Here is a 17821-nt window from a genome sequence, read left to right on the forward strand (position 1 = left end):
TCTACACTGAATTTCAAGAAAAAAATGCTAGAAAAAATGTCATCAAAAAGATATTACTAGACAAGAAGGTGAACCAATAATATAGCAAGATCAAAGAAGGGATAATAAATATTTTGTTTTCCCCATGTAATGGGTACCTTTGTGGTAATAGGACATGTAAAGGAAGACTTCTATTTTATTAGGTCGATTGTTTGTGGAAGATTAATGAAACCATGGTCAAGAATCCATGGATGAGTAAGTACAGTTGGGTTTTCATTTATGCAATTAGAGTTGACTGAATCACTAAGATCATAAACTCAGATCAAGGAAACTCTTAAATGTAGAGAGATTTGGAATTTGGATTTTCTAGGATGAAAAGCTATGGCAAGTTGAAATCTTTAGTATTAGAAAAAGCCAAATCACTGAGAGTTTGGAAATCTGTCAAAATATTGAAATGCAGGCTCCTATTTTTTAGATTACTGCAACAACTATTAATTGTATATTAGCCCTTTAAATTATTCAGTATCATTTCATCTAGGTCATTTTGACTTTTGGGGGGGATGCATTAAAAGATCTAGTTGTTCCATTCTGTTCCAAAGGACACAGTGAAGACCTCAGTGATCTCCCAATATGATCATTTGCAACATTTTGCAATCAACTTATCTTATAAGTCCCTTTTGGTTTGACCATGCTGACTCATTGGTTTCTAGCTGCGTGATGCTCACTAAGTCACTTCACCTCACTAGGCCTCAATTTCTCCATCTGTAAAATGAAATGATTGGACTAAATGACCTTGTAAGTTTTCTACCAGCTCTAAATCTGTGCTAGTGCCAACACAGCTTAACCAGATACTCTGTGAATGATTGGTAGAAAATTTACCTAGAATCTTCTGGTTTCTGCTGAAAAGTTGCCCTTGGGAAGCTGAGAATAATGTGAGAAGGGAAAATGAACAGTTGTGCTCAGCTCATCTCCACAGCATCCAAGCCTCAGGTCTATATCAGTTGGACAAGAAGCTTCTTCAAGCAGCTGCATTCATTTCAGAAGTCTAGGACCCATTCCAAATGGCTCTAAGGTGAAAACAGGTATTTCCATTTCTCCAAAGCAAGGACATTGGGATTTCTGCTTCAATTTGAACCTTGAACAAATTAATCACATTTGCCAAAAGCATGTCATATGACTGGAGTAGAGAGCCATTCATAAATCCTCTTTGGTACTGACAATTCAATTTTGGCACCCACATTTCTACATCTATCAGAAATTTTAGGACCATGAGTCTGGAATTTTGAGCCTGGCTGAATCTATAGGGTTAAGGAGAGGTCAAGGAGGATGATAACTGGGAAAAGAGAATTAGCTTCAATGATTCATGGATTAGTGAACTTTGAAAGAACAATTTTAAGGGTTTGGGGACTAAAATCAGATTATGAAGGGTTAAGGGGAAAAAAGGGTAATAAGGAATTGAGATATCAATTAAAGAATTCTTATTCTATTTTTCTGATAAGTTTGATAGTTAATGAATGGAAGAAACAGAATCAAGGAAATGGTTTTTGGGGTGTGTGTATGTGTGTATATGTCAAAAGAAGGTAGTGGGCTCCCTCTCAAAAGGGCCTGATGGTTGGATGGTTAGTTGTTAGGTATATAACTAATAGTCATTAAATGTTTAAGATCAATTTATATTTGGGGAGGGGGGGCATCTTTCATTGAGAGGCATAGAAATCTATTCTTGGTCATGTTGTGCTTAACATTTTTATCAATGATTTGGGTAAAAACATAGATACCATGCTTATCAAATCTGCAAATGACACAGATCTATGACAGATAAGTAATACATTGGATGACAGAGAGAAGATTTTAAAAGATCTTGACAGATTTAGGACACTGGGCTGAATTTAATAAGATGAAACTTGATAGGGCTATATGTACAGTATTACTCTTGTGTCTAAAAAAATCAACTTCACAAGCTGAAGATTGGGAAGGCATAGTAAAATAGCAATTCAGCTTAGCTCAACATGAGTCAGCAATCTAATATAGTAAGTAGGGAGAAAAAGTGAATGGGATTTTGGGGCTTCATTAAGAGAACCACAGATTCTAGGGATAAATAGTAATAGTTCTATTGTGTAGTTCTGACCAGACCTCATCTGGAAGATTGTGTTTGCTTCTGGGTTTATAGTTTAGGAATATCATTGATAAGTTGGAAAATGTCTCTAAAGAAAGGGAAACCTAAGGTGAAGGGTCTTTAGTCCATGCCGTATGAGAATTGGCCGAGTTTAAATAAGTGATGGTTAGCCTGGAGAAAAGACTCAAGAGAAACATGATAGTTATTGAGTATGTGAAGCTTTGTCATATGGAAGAAGTACCAAAGTTCCAAACAAACCAATTTTGATTGGATGTTTGAAAATAATTCCTAATACTTAGAGCTGCCAGAAATGGAATAGGCTACTTAGGAGGTAGTGGATTCTCTCTCACTAGAAGTCTTCATACAGATAATAAATGATAATTTTTCTAGTATATCATGGCAATGATTCTTTTTTGGGAGATCTCAATTGCTGTAGATGGTTGCTGAGATCTCTTCTAACTCTAGAATTCTAACAGCTTAGAAAAAGAGAGAAAATTCTCAGAACAAAGACAGGCAGTGAGTCAGCAACAAAAGGGTTTATATCTGAAGGTCTAGATGTTGGCATTTTTAAATTGGGAAATGTCAAAAATTCTGAGCTTGTGATGGGGTTTAATATAGAGGGGAAAAAAGTACATTCAAATTATCTAATCCCTGTTACCAGATATAGGTTAAATGGCCATTTCAATTCAATTCAACTCAATAATTATTAAAGAATTCCAATATTTAAGGGTAAGCATGATATAGTGGATTAAGTTATAAAAAAGGTAGGAAAAAGTGGGTTCCAATCCTGCTTTTGATACATGTTTGCTTTGTGACCATATACAAATCATTTAGCTTCTTAGTGCCTTGAGCAACTTTTTAAGATTATAAATTAAAGCTGAATTCCTAATTTGCACCAAGGATATAGGATTTGTTGCTGAGTTGTTTTCAGTAGTATCTGACTCTTTAAGATAGTACTTTTTCTTGGTGAAGATATTGGAATGGTTTGCCATTTCCTTCTTCAGTTCATTTTACAGTTCAGTAAACTGAGGCAAACAGGGTTTAAATGACTTGCCCAACTACTAAGTGTTTGAGGCTAGATTTGAACTTAGGGAGATGAGTCTTTCTGACTCCAGTTCTGGTGCTCTATCCACTTCACCAGCTCGCTATCTAGAAATTATTCATTAAGTGGCAGAATAAAAGGATTTTACCCCAAACAAGAATTCAAAGACCTGCCTCTAGTTACACTCAAAGGCCATATAATGGTCTCATCCTGTTCTTCTTCACCCTTTTCCATCTTCTCTATTTCTTTTTCAATGTATAATTAAAAAGTGAAGTTGGGAAACAACTTGGGTGAAAGGTCTTAGTATAAAAGATATTTTATAGCCCTGACTTGGATTTGCAAGCCAAGCAAACAGAAAAAAGTCTCAGGAATACAGAGTAATAAAAAATTATATAATGCTTTGAACTCATACTAAATAATACCTTTAATCCTGGGCTCTCCAATTACTTTATATAAACAAGTTAAGAATCATAGTATTATCCTTGTTTTATCAGTAGGGGAGAAAAATGGAGTGACTTGACTGGACAGGTTGTTTTTCCTGGGTCTAGGGAGAATTCTGGGATCCAAATCCCTAGAGCACTTGCATCCAGATGTGAGATTACTAGCTGAGAACAGTTTTATGCTCGGTTTATTTTTTCCCCCTGTAGCTTAGACTAGTTTGTGCTTAAACATTGACATAAATATTATACAGGTGTTGCTTAGCATTGTAAAGGCCTATGGAAGCATATATTTCCTCCTTATTCTCAACCCTTTGTAATCTGGATACTATCTGGACTATATTAATAAAATTGCAATTTCAGAGGTTGCCAATGAAGTCCTAGTTGCTAATTGATCTTTTTCTAGGCCTCATTCTCCTTGACCTTTCTGGTCCTCCAATTTGACATAAAGATGAGTAGGTCCTTCTGATATCAACCAAACAATCAACAAACATTTATTAAGCACCCACTTCTAACCCAACATTGTGCTACTTATGGGGGCATAAAGATAAAAGGGAAAAACAGTCTTCAAGGAGTTTACAATATAATCCAGAAAACATAATACACACACAAAAACACATAAACACATAAACACACAAGTTTAAATAAACTATATGTATATAGTTTATTTAATATAGTATGTGTGTATGTATATATATATATATATGTATATATATATACATATATATATATATATATATAACACATTTATATTCCAAATAGATGTTAGATGATTTTGGCAGGGAAGGCACGAGCAATTTGGAAGATAGGGAAAGACCTCATGTAGATGGTGGTACTTCAACTAAGCCTTGAAGTAGGGTAGAGATTTTGAGAGATAGATGTGGTGAGGGAATATATTCAAGGCATGGGAGAAACCAATGCAAAGGCATGGAGGTGAAAGATGAAATTTTGTGTGTAAGGAAGATTAAGGTCAATTGAACATGAAGAGCAATCGTATGCAATAAGGATAGAATGGTAGGTTGAGGTCAAGTTGTGAAGGACTTTAAATTCCAATGTTTTACTCTGGAAGTAATAGGGAGCCACTGGACTTGATTGGTCAGAATTGTACTTTAGGAAAAGCAGTTTTACATATTTTGCTCGGGATTTCAGCATTTAGAAGCATGTTTCTATTCTTAACTTAAGTATATAAAACTCATCAAGACAACAATCTATACAGAGAAATCTCCCTTGATCCCTCAGAAAATAGTATGTATTTGGAATTACCAACAGAAAGTCAACAGGAGCAAGGGGGCAGCTAAGCAAGAATTCTATGGAAACACTGAGCTTTGATGTGAAATTTTATACTCAGTTTTTTAAGACATTAAAAAATCTGAAATATTTTTCTGCTTCATATAGAGTATATACTCTATTTTTAAATGTTAAAAATACTGAAATTTTCTGCATCATATTTATGATGTGTATGTTTTTTGTTTAATCTGATTTTTGCGTGTTTGTTTAATCTTGATAGAGTTGAACAGCTTGGTTATTATTTGTTTATGAGTTGAACAAACTTTATCCTTCAACTCAATTCTCTTATTTTTTCTTTACTGCCAGATTTCTTGGGAAAGATATCTATACTCATTCTTTCTGCTTCCTCACCACCAACAGTTTCCTCAATCGTGGTAATTTACTTCCATACCCATCATTCTATTGACATTGGTCTCATTAGTCTCTAATGACCTCTTAATTGCGAAATCCAATGACTTTTCTTCAATCCTCACCCACCATGTCTTCTCTACATCATCTAATACATCACCTACCCCCTTTTTCTGGATCCTCTCTCTTCCTTTGATTTCGGAAATAATACTCTACTGACTCTTCTCATAACTCCCTCTTTGTCTTCTGTGACTTTTTCCAGATTCCTTGAAGAAGATATTCCCCAATAGTTTCTCTTTGCCACTCTTCTCTTTATCCTCACTGATACCAACTTAATACAAGTCCTCATTACCAACCACCTACCTGCAAGAGCTTCCTAATAAATCATCCTTCCTTTCTTCTCTCTCCGTGCCCTGATAATAGCCAGTTTATGACTTTCCACAAGTCACTTTCATGAGAGATATTATTACAATACTTGCACCATCTATTTGAAAGGGTTGTTTTGAGGAAAGTGCTTTATAAATACTGAAGTTATAGAGTTCTTGTCAACAACAATGGTAATAAAAATAATGGTAATACTACTAATAACTCCTTTATTTTAGTGCCAGATAATCTTCCTCATGCAAAGTACATGTCCTTCTTTTTCTCAAAATACTTTAATGGAACCCTTCCCAACTGATTAAATTAGATTTCTAATATTCTAATATTCAAGGCTCTCCAGAAATCTGGTGCTACTCTACATCTTTTTTAAGACTCATTCTCTTCTTTGAGGTTTGCGTCTTTATTTTTAAAATAGCATTTTATTTTTTCCAAATGCATGCTACGATAGTTTTCAACATTCACTTTTGCAAAACCTTGGCTTTTTTTCTTCCTCTCTGCCCTCAATATAGTAAGCAATCCAATATAAGTTAAACATGAGCAATTCTTCTAAACGTTTTCATATTTACTACTCTACTTTTTAAGCCTTATTGTACACTAGTTTCCTTTTATCTTCTCCCCAAATTGAACTAGTCATTGTTTCCCAAACTTACTTATATATTCCTGCCTCCTTGCCTTTTCTTATGCTATTTCATATTTCCCCATTCTTTGTCAGTAAATTTCTGTTCATCCTTTAGTACCAACTAAGATGATGCTTTGTCTTGATAGCTTCTCTGATTCCCCCTAGTCCCCTTTCCCCCCCAGGATCTCACTGTTTGCATTCTTGAATGCAGTTATATATGATTTTATTATAGTTATTTGTATTTATATTGTCCCTTCTTATTAAAGTGCAAGCTCCATGAAGGCAAGGATCATAGCTCTGAAGATGGAAGGGACATTAAAAGTCAACCTTTATCTTTATTTTAAGTGCTTTAAACCACTTAAGTGACTTTACCTAAAATCATATAGCTAGAAGGTATCTGAAATAGGGTTTGAAACTAGGTCTTCCTGCCACTAAATCCACACCTTATCAGTATACCATATTGTATCATGCTTAGGCTGCATCTTCTCTAGCCTATTGAAGTACTTGATACACAGTAGATACTTGAAAACATTTGTTAAATCAACTGAATTGATAGAACTTGCATTCCTTATGGATTGTGTAGTATTAACTATTCATTGTTGGTGTCTACTTTAACCTTCCACAGAGGACAAGGTGTTATAGAAACAGGAATGCCCTTCATTTCTATATAGTCTGTGGCAAGTAGTGTTAGCCCCACTTAGTAGAAGAGTTAGGGAGTGCAATGAATAGAATGCTAAGCCTGGAGTCAGGAAGACTAATGATCCTGAGTTCAAATCCAGCCTAGTTGTATGACCTCATGCAGGTCACTTACCCTTGTTTATCTCTAAAATGAACTGGAGAAGGAAATGGCAAAAAACACTCCAGTATCTTTGCCAAGAAAAACCCACATGGGATCATGAAGAGTTAGACATGACAACAAAAAGACTCAAAAACAACAATATGATTTTATTACTCACTCTAGATCTCCTTTAGAGAGTCATTGTCCAGGGGTAGAAAATAACTTCTTCCACATCCCATTTAAATTCTCTAGCCACCAGATAATACTCTTGAAGGAGTCTATAGAGAGTATTACAAGAAGGTAATCACCTACCAGAAGCTCCAAACTAATGCCTTTGTGGTGACAGGCACAGATAGTGATAGTTTTCATGGTGAGGAGAGCGGCATAATGTGCTAGTACATAGCTAGTATATACACATCTTCAAGGTTGCTTGCTGGTGAATACAGAAACTATTCTGCTGGGGCATTAAGTTTATGTCCTTCACTATCTTGGGAATCATTCGCCTTTATATTTTATTATTCTAGTTCAAACAGGGATCCCATTCCATCCCCTTCTTTCCATAAAATGAAAACAGAGGAGTAAGGAATGTCACCCCTGGTCCCATGCCTACTCTGGTCATTAAAATTGGGCAGATAACTGGCAAGCAGCATCATGTGTTTAACAAATGTTTGTTGGATGTGAAATGGAAACAGCAAATCCAAAATCTCCCTGCTCTCCCTGCTAATCTATCTGCAGTGATGTGTAGTTTACTATTGAGTATTTCAGGAGACAACTTCCATAAACAGGGAAAGTGGAAATGATGCAAACTGATCTGGGTTTGCTCACTTGTCTCCTGCCAAAGCCTTGATCTTCATCTTCCTGTCATGGTGCTGCATGAACCAGAATACCAGATTCAACCCCAAGCCACAGATTTGGGGGTGGGAACAGTAATTAGCTTTGGGACAGTGGATTTTTTTGAGGTCTTGGAAGGTTAAGTTGTGGGATAACTCACTGGGAATTATGAGCAATCCCAGCAGATTCCATGAAGCTACACACCAGATGAGGAGCCAACAAGTCTGAGTTTTAACCTTGGCCCTGCCTCTTGCTTGTGGCATGACTTTAGGCAGCTCTTTCAACCCTTGTGACTCAGTTTCCTCACCTGTAAAAGGGGATAATCATTTTGCGCTCAAAGAGCTATTCTAAATCTCTAATGAGTGTTTATTAAACATTTTGTTGGGGTTGAAGGTTATTATTTTTGTGGGAGAGAGGAATTCCAACTTAGTAATCATTATTTGGATGCTGGGTTTAACTATGAATTTTGTTGCTCAGTCATGTCCAACTCTCCATGATGCCATTTGGGGTTTTCTTGGCAGAGATACTGGAGTAGTTTGCCATTTTCTTCTCCAATTCATTTACAAATGAGGAAACTGAGGCAAACAGGGTTACATGACTTACCTATGGTCACATAACTAGTAAATATCTAAGGCCAGATTGGAACCATTTAATTTCTTAGTACTCTCAATAATAAACTTGGGCTTTCAGAAGTTTCTTACTGGGGAGAGGGGAGATTTCTAAACAATCAACTCACTATTGTATTGAAGTCCCAGGTTGAGACCTCCCCTCCTCAAAAAAAAAAAATCCTTTTAAGGCATTGCATTCTGTCTTAGTTTAAATGTGTCTCATTTGAAAGGCCCTCCAATGCAATATATCATATATATTGCAAGGAATATTCTGCTACATGTCATTTGCTTTTTGTGGCCACTGTGGGGAAAGAGCCAACAGCAAAGTAATTAACATTGCAAAAAAGAAATATGGATCCATCTCTCTATAGAATAACAGAAGAATAGAACATCTGAGAAGAATAGAGCCTTAAAGATTATCAAAACCTTGATCAAATCATTTCGTCTGGGCCTCAATTTCTCCAAATGAAGGAATTAGACTAGATGACCTCTTATTTCCCTTTCAGCTTTAAATCTCTGATCGTATCATTCTAGTTCAGTCAAGAAAATGAGTTTTGTTGGGTAGACACAGTGGATAAATTTTTCACATCAGTGGATAAATCAAATAATTCTTTCTCTCTTTTTTTCTAAACTTCCATATTGTATATTTATCTATTTCTAAGGCAGTTTACATAGTGGGAGAAATTCCCAACAATTGAATATCTCTTCTCTGTAGAATCTTGGGATCCAAGAGACAATGCAAACATGAGCTTAGACTATTACCTTCATTAATAAATATTTACTATATTAGTAAAGCTTGCCTTAAGAAGCATCTCAGTTTTGTTTTATCTCTTTCCTCCTATGTATTTTCAAGCTTCCTGATCACTAAGTAAAGGGAAGTACAGGGCAGAGGGAAAAAAGACCTGGCATAAAGAAAATGCTTTGGGCAAAAGTCAGGGTAATTGATCAAAGGATGGTCTCGCTTTTTAGCATGACTGAAGAGTTAAATATTCTGGGAAGCTAGCCGAGGTCTCATCTCTTCTTTCAAGAGTCTTGTACAGAGTTAAGGACATCTGATTTTGAGTCAAAGAGCTATATTCAATATATGTATAATCTTGGTCAAGTGTCTTGCCATAACCTCAGTTTTCTTATCTGTAAAATGAATGTGTTTAGATCTAATGACTTCAAAAGTCTCTTCTAAATCTATGACCTCAAGGTTCAGTTAGGCTGACTGACTTTTTGATTCCCTTGATCAATAATAATAGTCTATGAACAAGGAAGAACTCTCCTTGTTTAGTTAACTAAATTCTCAAATTCACTTGTTTAGTCCTAAGAATAACTGTAATGCTTATTTTCTGCCCTTATACTTTTTTTCCTTTCAGGGATGATGTGAGGATTTAATGTTAGAAAAAATTCCAAATAATGACTTTCGTTTTCTCACTCCAAGGTGGAATATGACATGGAAAGATGGTAGTTCTTTTCATTATATGAAGAATTATTTTGGAGTTTTAGCCAGGGAATTTAATTGATTGTTCAGCAAAAGTCTTCAGTTGACTGGGGGAGAGTCAAATTGGTTATGCATGTCGACCTTAAACACTGTAACTATTATAAGGGCAAATCATTCTATTCCCCTTCTATAGAATAACTTGTCCTAGTCAAAATTAGTTTGGTAATTTTCACTATTCCTTTCCTTACCCCCTGGTGATTTATAAGCAACACACTTATTAGAAGCCATAAATTCTCTGGGCAGAAAGGCTTAATAAACATGAATAATGAATATGGTCAGCTAAACTTTCAATATATTTTTTCCCTCTAAACCTTCCCAATGTAGCAATGAGATGCAGATTGGCATGGGACTTCAGGGCACTGGTATCTAGCAGAAGACATGAGTTAAAGCCCCAACTCTTATACTCACTGGTGACACTTGGGCAACTTACTCAGTGTCCCTGAGTTTAGATAGGGACTGTCTTTTACCTTTCTCTGTATCTTTAGCTCCTAGAACAGTATCCAGCCATAGCAGGACTTAAGCAGTGCTTAAAGACTGATTCACTGTTGTCACTGTGATTATTGCTATTCATTTTGTATTATAATTATATTCTGGTTTGTGGACATAAAAACGTTCTCAGTTGTAAGATGACCCTACAAATTTCTACTTAGTTCTCCCTGTTTTCCCATTCTATAAAATAAGCATGGTACCAATTAATTGGGAATATATAATGTGCATGTGTATGTAAGCATGTGTCTGTATTTCTATATGTACATTCAGACATATACACAGAGGCAAAATGCAGTTCCTGTTCTCAAGGAACTCAGTCTAAAGAGTATTCACAGTTCAATGTATACATAATACTTCAAGCTTTATAAAAGACTTTCCTTAAATCAAATTTATGAGGTAGTACAATAAAAAATTAAATATATGTATATGTGTAAATATATAAATATACACACAAATATATTTTATACTTATATGCATATACATATACACACATATATACACATAAATATATGTCATATTTATATCTATGCCTATATACATAGATACAGATACAGTTATATATGCATCATATATACATTTATAGCTCAGTGTATTGGAATTTTTTTTCCACAAAGCAAAAATATAACATATATTAGAACTTCTTTTCTGAAAGGGTTCAGATCCCTTTTGAAACTCAAGTTCAATTCAACAACCATTTACTAAGTGCCTCCTATGGGCCATGGATACTGGGGATACAAAAGCAAAAATAAGACAGTTCTTACCCTCAAAGAGCTTGCATTCAATTTTATTTTATTTTTTGACTAATAAGTATTTATTTTCTCTCCTTCCCATCCCCTCTTTTAGAAAAACAAGAAAAATAATGCAATTTTTTAAAAATATGCATAGTCAAGCAGGAAAAAAAATCCCCATATTGACTGTGTTTAAGAAATGTTATATCCATTCTGAATATCTATCAGGAGGTAGGCAGAATATTTATTTCATCCTTAGTTCACCAGAACTATAGTTAGTCACTGCATTGATCAGAATTCTTAAGTCTTTCAATTTTTTTTTTTTTTTTGGTTTGTTTTTATAGTGTTGTTCTCTTGTTTGGGTTCACTTTACTCTGTGACAATTCTTATAATTCTTCCTAGATTTCTATGAAATCACCCTTTCTGTCATTTCTTATGGTACGACAGTATTCTATTACATTCATGTACCATCATTTGTTCAGGCATTCCATAAATTGATGGTAATCACTTTAGTTTCCAATTCTTTGACATTACAAAGAGAATTACTTTAAATATGAGTACATATGGATCCTTTTACTTTGTTTACTCTCTGGGTTCTAGGTCTCCTACTGATATTGTTGCTCAAAAGATATGCACAGACCATTGATTTGGATATAGTTCCAAAATGCTTTCCAGAACGGCCATTCCAATTCACAACTTTATCCAGGGTGCATTGATTATGCTTGCTTTCCTATTGACCTTCCAACATTTATCTTTATACTCTTTGTCAGCTTTGCCAGCCTGATGCATGTTGAGTAGAAAACTCAGCATTGCTTTCATTTGCAAATCTCTAATGATAGAAGCTTGCATTTTAATGGAATATTGTATCTACACAGAGAAAAACTATCTGCTGCAAAGTAAAAAGCTTTGCAATCAGTCAAAAAGTATTAAGCTCCTACTTGTGCTATATACTGGGAATACAAAAGCAAAAGCAAAACATCTCTTGTCCTCAAGGAGCTTACATTCTAACTGGGTACAACATGTACATATCTAAATATACGCAAAAGAGGTTTTGAGGTGATTTTGGAAAGGAGGGTAGCTGGAGGCAAGGGGTATCATAAGAAAGGCCTCATTAGGAAGGTGGACTTGAGTTGAGTTGAGGGAGATTAGAAATTTTAACATATGAGAATGAGAAGGAAGAATAAGACTGCAGAAAGGAGGGGTGGGAAACAGTGCAGAGAAAAGGAAAAGAAAATGGGAATGCTATACATAAAAGAGAGTATTGTGTAATCAAACTGGAAAGATAAGTTGGGGCCAAGTTCTGAAGGATTTAAATGACTAGAAAAAGAATTTACATTTTATTTTAATTGGGAGCTACTGGAATTTATTGAGAAGGGGAATGAATGGTTAAACTTTTATTTCAGGAAAATTGCTCTGGCAAATAGTTAGAGATTGTATTGGAGGTAGAACGGTCTTGGGGCAGGTAGAGCAGTTAGGCTATTAAAATAACCTACATAAGGTAGGAACCTACATTCTTCTCAAAATAAAGTATTAACTTTGGGCTCAAGAGATACGGAGATAGAAATGACTGGATTTGACAACTGGATATATATGTGAGGTGAGTGGGAGTGAGAAGGAAAAGGTGACACTGAGGTTATGAACTCATGTGATTTGAAGGCCTTGTTACTAACAGAAAAATTCAAAAACTGCTGTTATTATTATTTATTTATTTTGATGGGGGCTTGGCAATTGATAACAGGTTCTATTTTGTATAATGCAATTTGAAAGTATGAAAGGCAGTTGGTGATGCAGGACAGAAGCTCAGGAGAGAGACTAGGCTGGATATATAGATTTGGGAGTCATCTGCATGGAAAGGGTTCTTGAACCTGATGAGATTATAATGCTGGAGAAACTGAGCAAAATAGAGATTAGAGAACAATTTAATAATTTATTTAAAAGGGAGAGATTTACTGGGACCAAATGGATCCATGTTTGGTCCCAGGACTGAATGAGACTATCATCTCAAAGAATCCAGCACAGACTGTGGGATACAAGATTCTTTTATAGGGTAACAAAAACAATGACATAATGGGGGAGGTACCTGGATGGGGATGACCTAATGGGGGGGAGGCACCTAGGATGACATAATGGAAGGAGGTACTGGAGAGGCTCCTGATATTCTAATAATATCTCAAAAGGATAAAGACCTTTATGCCCTTAAACATTAAGAGGGATTAAGTATAGCCTAAGGTCTAAGATATAAGACCTTTATCCTATCAAACATTAAGAGGGAATGGTTATAACCTGAGGCAGAGTAACTGAATAGAACAATTAGAGAAACTGGGTCAGGACATTAAGAGAACTGTGGCACAACAAGTTCAGGGAACCAAATGATGAGGTTAGTGGCAGTGCAGAGAGTTGTGGGAACCCCTCTTTGGTCAGCACAGGTCCAACATAAAAGAATTCATGAACCCGAAATGTTAGACTGGCAAAAGGGAGTTTATTTTTGGCACTGCAGAAGCCAGTTTTTTCTAGGAAGACTGACTTCTGAATGACAAAGTCCTGGCAGAGAGATAAAGGTCCTAATAGAGAAATCCTGGAAGAAAGGTAACAAAAGGTTTATCACTGAGAAGAGAATGACTCTTTACAGCAGGCAGGGGTCCTAGTAGGCAACTGTGCCAAGGGGAGAGAGGTCCCTTAGCATGGCATGATTTTTACTTGGGGCATCTTCAAAGAAATGAGCCCAAAATTGCCCTTTAAATAGGAAATCTGAGACTGAGGTTTCAATTGAATGAAATTACTTCAATGTTGTCACTGCCCTCAGGCTTAGGTTCCCAATTGAATGAGATCACTTAAGTTTGAGCTAAGGAGGAGTGGTCTTGGACTAATTTTCAGCTCAATTGAGGGTGCAGCTACTCAATAGAAATATTGGTCCAGATCTCCAGCTAAATGAGACCACTTAAATTCAGCCTAAGTAGGAGAGTGGTCCTGGGCCAATCTTAATGAAACCACTTAACTACCTAAAGGGTGGGTCTCTGTCTAGAGAGTTTCAGGGCTCACCCCAAAAGTCAAGGACAGTTTCAGGGTTCCCCCATCAAATCCATGGAAGCTAAAGAGATAACCAAATAAGATAATAGAAAGCAGAAACAGAAAAGAGCTTAAGATAGAACTTTAGGGTACGCCTAAGTTAAGGGATAGATATGAACCATAACACAGTAGAACAACTAGGTGTTTTAGCAGCACCATGCCAAAAAGTGGATGTCACAAATTTTTAATTATTTAAGTGTTTTACTAGGCACAACTTCAATTTTATTTCTTTTGACCACCCATAATAGGTAAGGGTGAGTTTAGTCCCAAAAGTTTTTTTTTTATCTAATTTTAATATTTTTGGGGAAATCTTTTCAAAAAGAATCTATTGCATATCTCTGGATTCTAGGTGAGAGCACAACTGTTTTCCTTTTAATCAGGTAAACTCAGCAGTTCTTCTTGGTGATAGCCTCAGGCTGTCTGAAGGTATAGATTTATACAGATTTTATCAATATAGGTACAATTTATTCACTCCTATTCTGTACTTTCAAACTTTCTCCTGGCCTTCAAGACATTCAACCCTATTTCCTTTTCTTCTGTGTGTGTGTGATGACATCCAGAAAGCAACAAATAGGGTACAGAATCAAGGATTAGCACAGTTGAAGGAGCCATAAAGACTTTCTAATCCAAAGATTCTTACCTGAGGTTCAAAGACCCCTTTTTGGAGATTTATCAATAAGAATTCAGGGGATCTAGGAATTGGGTTTTTTCCAACATTTTGCTAACCATGTTCTAATATAATTGATTTCCTTTATGATTTTATTTATTTTATTTTAGGCATTAAAAACATTAAATCCCAGAAGGGCTCTCTAAGTTCACCAAATGGCAAAAAAGGTCCATGACAAAAAGAAGTATTAATTCTCCCCATTTTAGATCAACTCCTTTTTACCATGGGGAAACAAAGGTTCAAAGAGGTAAATAATATACTCAATAAACTCGAGGAACACAGCAAGTATTAGTACATATATCTGTACTTTCCTCCTACAAAAAAAAAAAAATTAAAATTTAAAAAAACCAACAAGAACCAACCAACCACAGACCCCGGATGTGATTCCTCTTGGTTTCCTGACTGTTTTGATCTGCAGTTTGTGGTTGTCAGACAGACAGTCTGACCTTCTGGGTGTCTCTTCCAGAGTCTGGAACACAACCTCAAGATGTCATGGTAGGGGCCCCAGAAGGAGGTTTGTAGTAGATTCTTCTGTGCTTCTGAATCTTATATCATCATTATAGAACCTGTCTTCTTGACAGAAAATAGAAATATATTCCTTAAATCTTGTGTGAATTAAATCAAATAAATCTCACCAAGAGAATGCTTAAAAGATCAAAGCTTTTGTCTTGTGAATATGGTCAACATTTTTTACATAACATAAAGAACTATACATGTATTTTTTAAAACTTTCAATCAACAAACACTTATTAAGCATCTATTATAGTCAAGGCACTACGCCAAGCTTGTCAGTCAGTCAATCAGGCAATAAACATTTATTAAATATTTAGGTGGCTAGAGAGATACAAAGGTGAAAGAAGACAGAGCCCCATCCTCAATAAACTAACAAAACATTTGGAGAGATTTGACATGTACATGAATAATTATTCTGGTTGAACCTAACTGTTTAGGAGTGGCTTAAATTATATGCTGTAAGAGATTTGAAGAAGAGACATCACTTCTGAGGAGGAGAAGCAAAGAAGGCTTCATGGGCAAGTTGGCATGAGTTGGACTTTGAAGGATAGGTTATTATGTCAACAAGTATAGATGTTGGTGGAAGCCGTTCCAAATGGATCACTTAGCAATGTCTGAGGCCAAATTTGAATTCTTGACTTTCTGACTCCATATTTAGTGCTCTGTTCACTCTCTCACTACATATGTGTATAGGTATCTATATCTATCTATATCACACATACATATATTAAGAAGATAGATTAAGAGAAAAAGGGAAAGAGGGAGAAAGGAGAAAGTGAAAGAAGAGAGAAGAGAAGGGAGCAAGAAAAGAGAGAAAGAAAAGAGTAAGATGAAGGAAAGAAGAAAGATGGAGAGTGAGAGTAAGAGGTAAGGAGACAGAGAAAAGAAAGAAAGAGAGCTATATCTACACATGTCGATATATCTACACCCCCCCCCATGTGTGTATTTATACTATATACCTACATACTATAAACATCTAGATGAAGGCTTTTTTACAAGAGTGAAGTGGTGTTTCTATTCAATCAAATTAAGCAGGAGTCTAAGTTTAGATGGCTTTTCTGCTATGTTTGTAGACCAGATGACACCTGTCATTGACAAACTAATGTTTATTATTAATAATAGCACATTTATGTAGAAAAGACATGGTGATAGGATTGGACAAAAGGAGGAGAAAAGAAAACATAGTCCAGTTTGTCTGGATTGTAGTGTGTAGAGAAGAGTGGTATGTATTAAGATTAAAAAGGAAGATTCAAACCAAATTGTGAAAGAGCCACAATCAGAAGTTTATAGTTTCCATAAGCAACAGGGAGCCAGTAAAGGTTTTTTAGTAGTGGAATGAAATGATTAGAGTGGTGCATTAGGAAGATATGTGGAGGCCAGATGACAAGTTATAAGAACATTACAATAGTCTACAGGAGAACAGGAGAGGGTTTAAACTGCTTTAATGGCAATGTGACAGGACAGCTAGGAGAGAAGTAGGTGAGGAAGAATCTTCAATACTTTAGCCATTCTTTGTCAAAGGGAAATGGCAGACCAGAGGAGGATTCAACTAAATAAGTGTCTGAGTTATGAGATAAAATGACTGGTTGGTGGTGATGCATTCAGAGAAATATAGAAAGGTGGAGGAAGGGCAGATTTAGAATGGGAGCTGATAAACTTGGTTTTTGTCCCATTGAATTTGAGGAGCTAGGAGAACAGTGAGGTTAGAAATACCCAACATGCTCAGAAATATTGGATTAGGGTCAAATCCCACAGGACTATGCAGGTATTGTCTATGAGTAAATGATGTTCATCAAATTATTTTGGACATTATGCCAGTTATCATGACAATGGAGGAAACATGCTTTATAGCTGGTAGTGAACAATCATACCCTGGTACAAAAGACTGGTATCTAGAAACTGATCTGTGGAACCTACTTCTCCCCCTCTTTCTCCCAGCCCAAGTTTTGGCAACTGTATAGCATGGCATCTTCCCAGTCCCATGGAACGGACTTACTCTGCCACCTTATGCCCTTAGAAGCAAGAATGGAGCTGCCTATTGCTATAGCCATGTGGCCATTTCAAATGAGGGAACATACCAGGCAGTGTCCAGAAGGAGAAAGATTGCTTGAGGGTCAGGCAGGGCAAGTGCATTGGCAAGAGGAGGCCTGTGAAGGAGAAGTTGGCCGGGAGCCCAATTAGCCTCTGTCTGGCTTTGGCTGGCCCTCAGAAACCTCTCATTTTTGTAAGCACCATGAAATCACCGCCCAAGCTCTCCCTCCCAAGGAAGGAAGTAGGGAGAGAGGAAGGGAGGGAGGGAGTAAAAGAGAAGGCATGGAGGAGAGGACAAGAGAAGAAAGGAAAAGGAAAAGAGGGAGAGAGGGACAAACAGTGAGTAGGAGGGAGGGAAAAAGGGAGGAAAAGAAAGGAAAATAGGGGAGGGAGAAGGGGAGAATAGGAAGGAGTAAAG

At 36.2% G+C, this 17821-nt stretch overlaps 1 long non-coding RNA gene across 1 annotated transcript in view; it reads left to right on the plus strand.

Annotated features, from left to right (window-relative positions):
- Positions 1–925: 925 nt before the first annotated feature.
- Positions 926–17821, plus strand: part of LOC127559644 (uncharacterized) — a 128374-nt gene continuing 111478 nt past the window's right edge. The window contains exon 1 of the long non-coding RNA XR_007953175.1: positions 926–1051. This is a non-coding gene — a long non-coding RNA (uncharacterized LOC127559644). The remainder of the gene's footprint in view (positions 1052–17821) is intronic.

The sequence above is a fragment of the Antechinus flavipes genome, chromosome 4 (genome assembly GCF_016432865.1).
Source record: "Antechinus flavipes isolate AdamAnt ecotype Samford, QLD, Australia chromosome 4, AdamAnt_v2, whole genome shotgun sequence".
Classification (NCBI taxonomy): domain Eukaryota; kingdom Metazoa; phylum Chordata; class Mammalia; order Dasyuromorphia; family Dasyuridae; genus Antechinus; species Antechinus flavipes.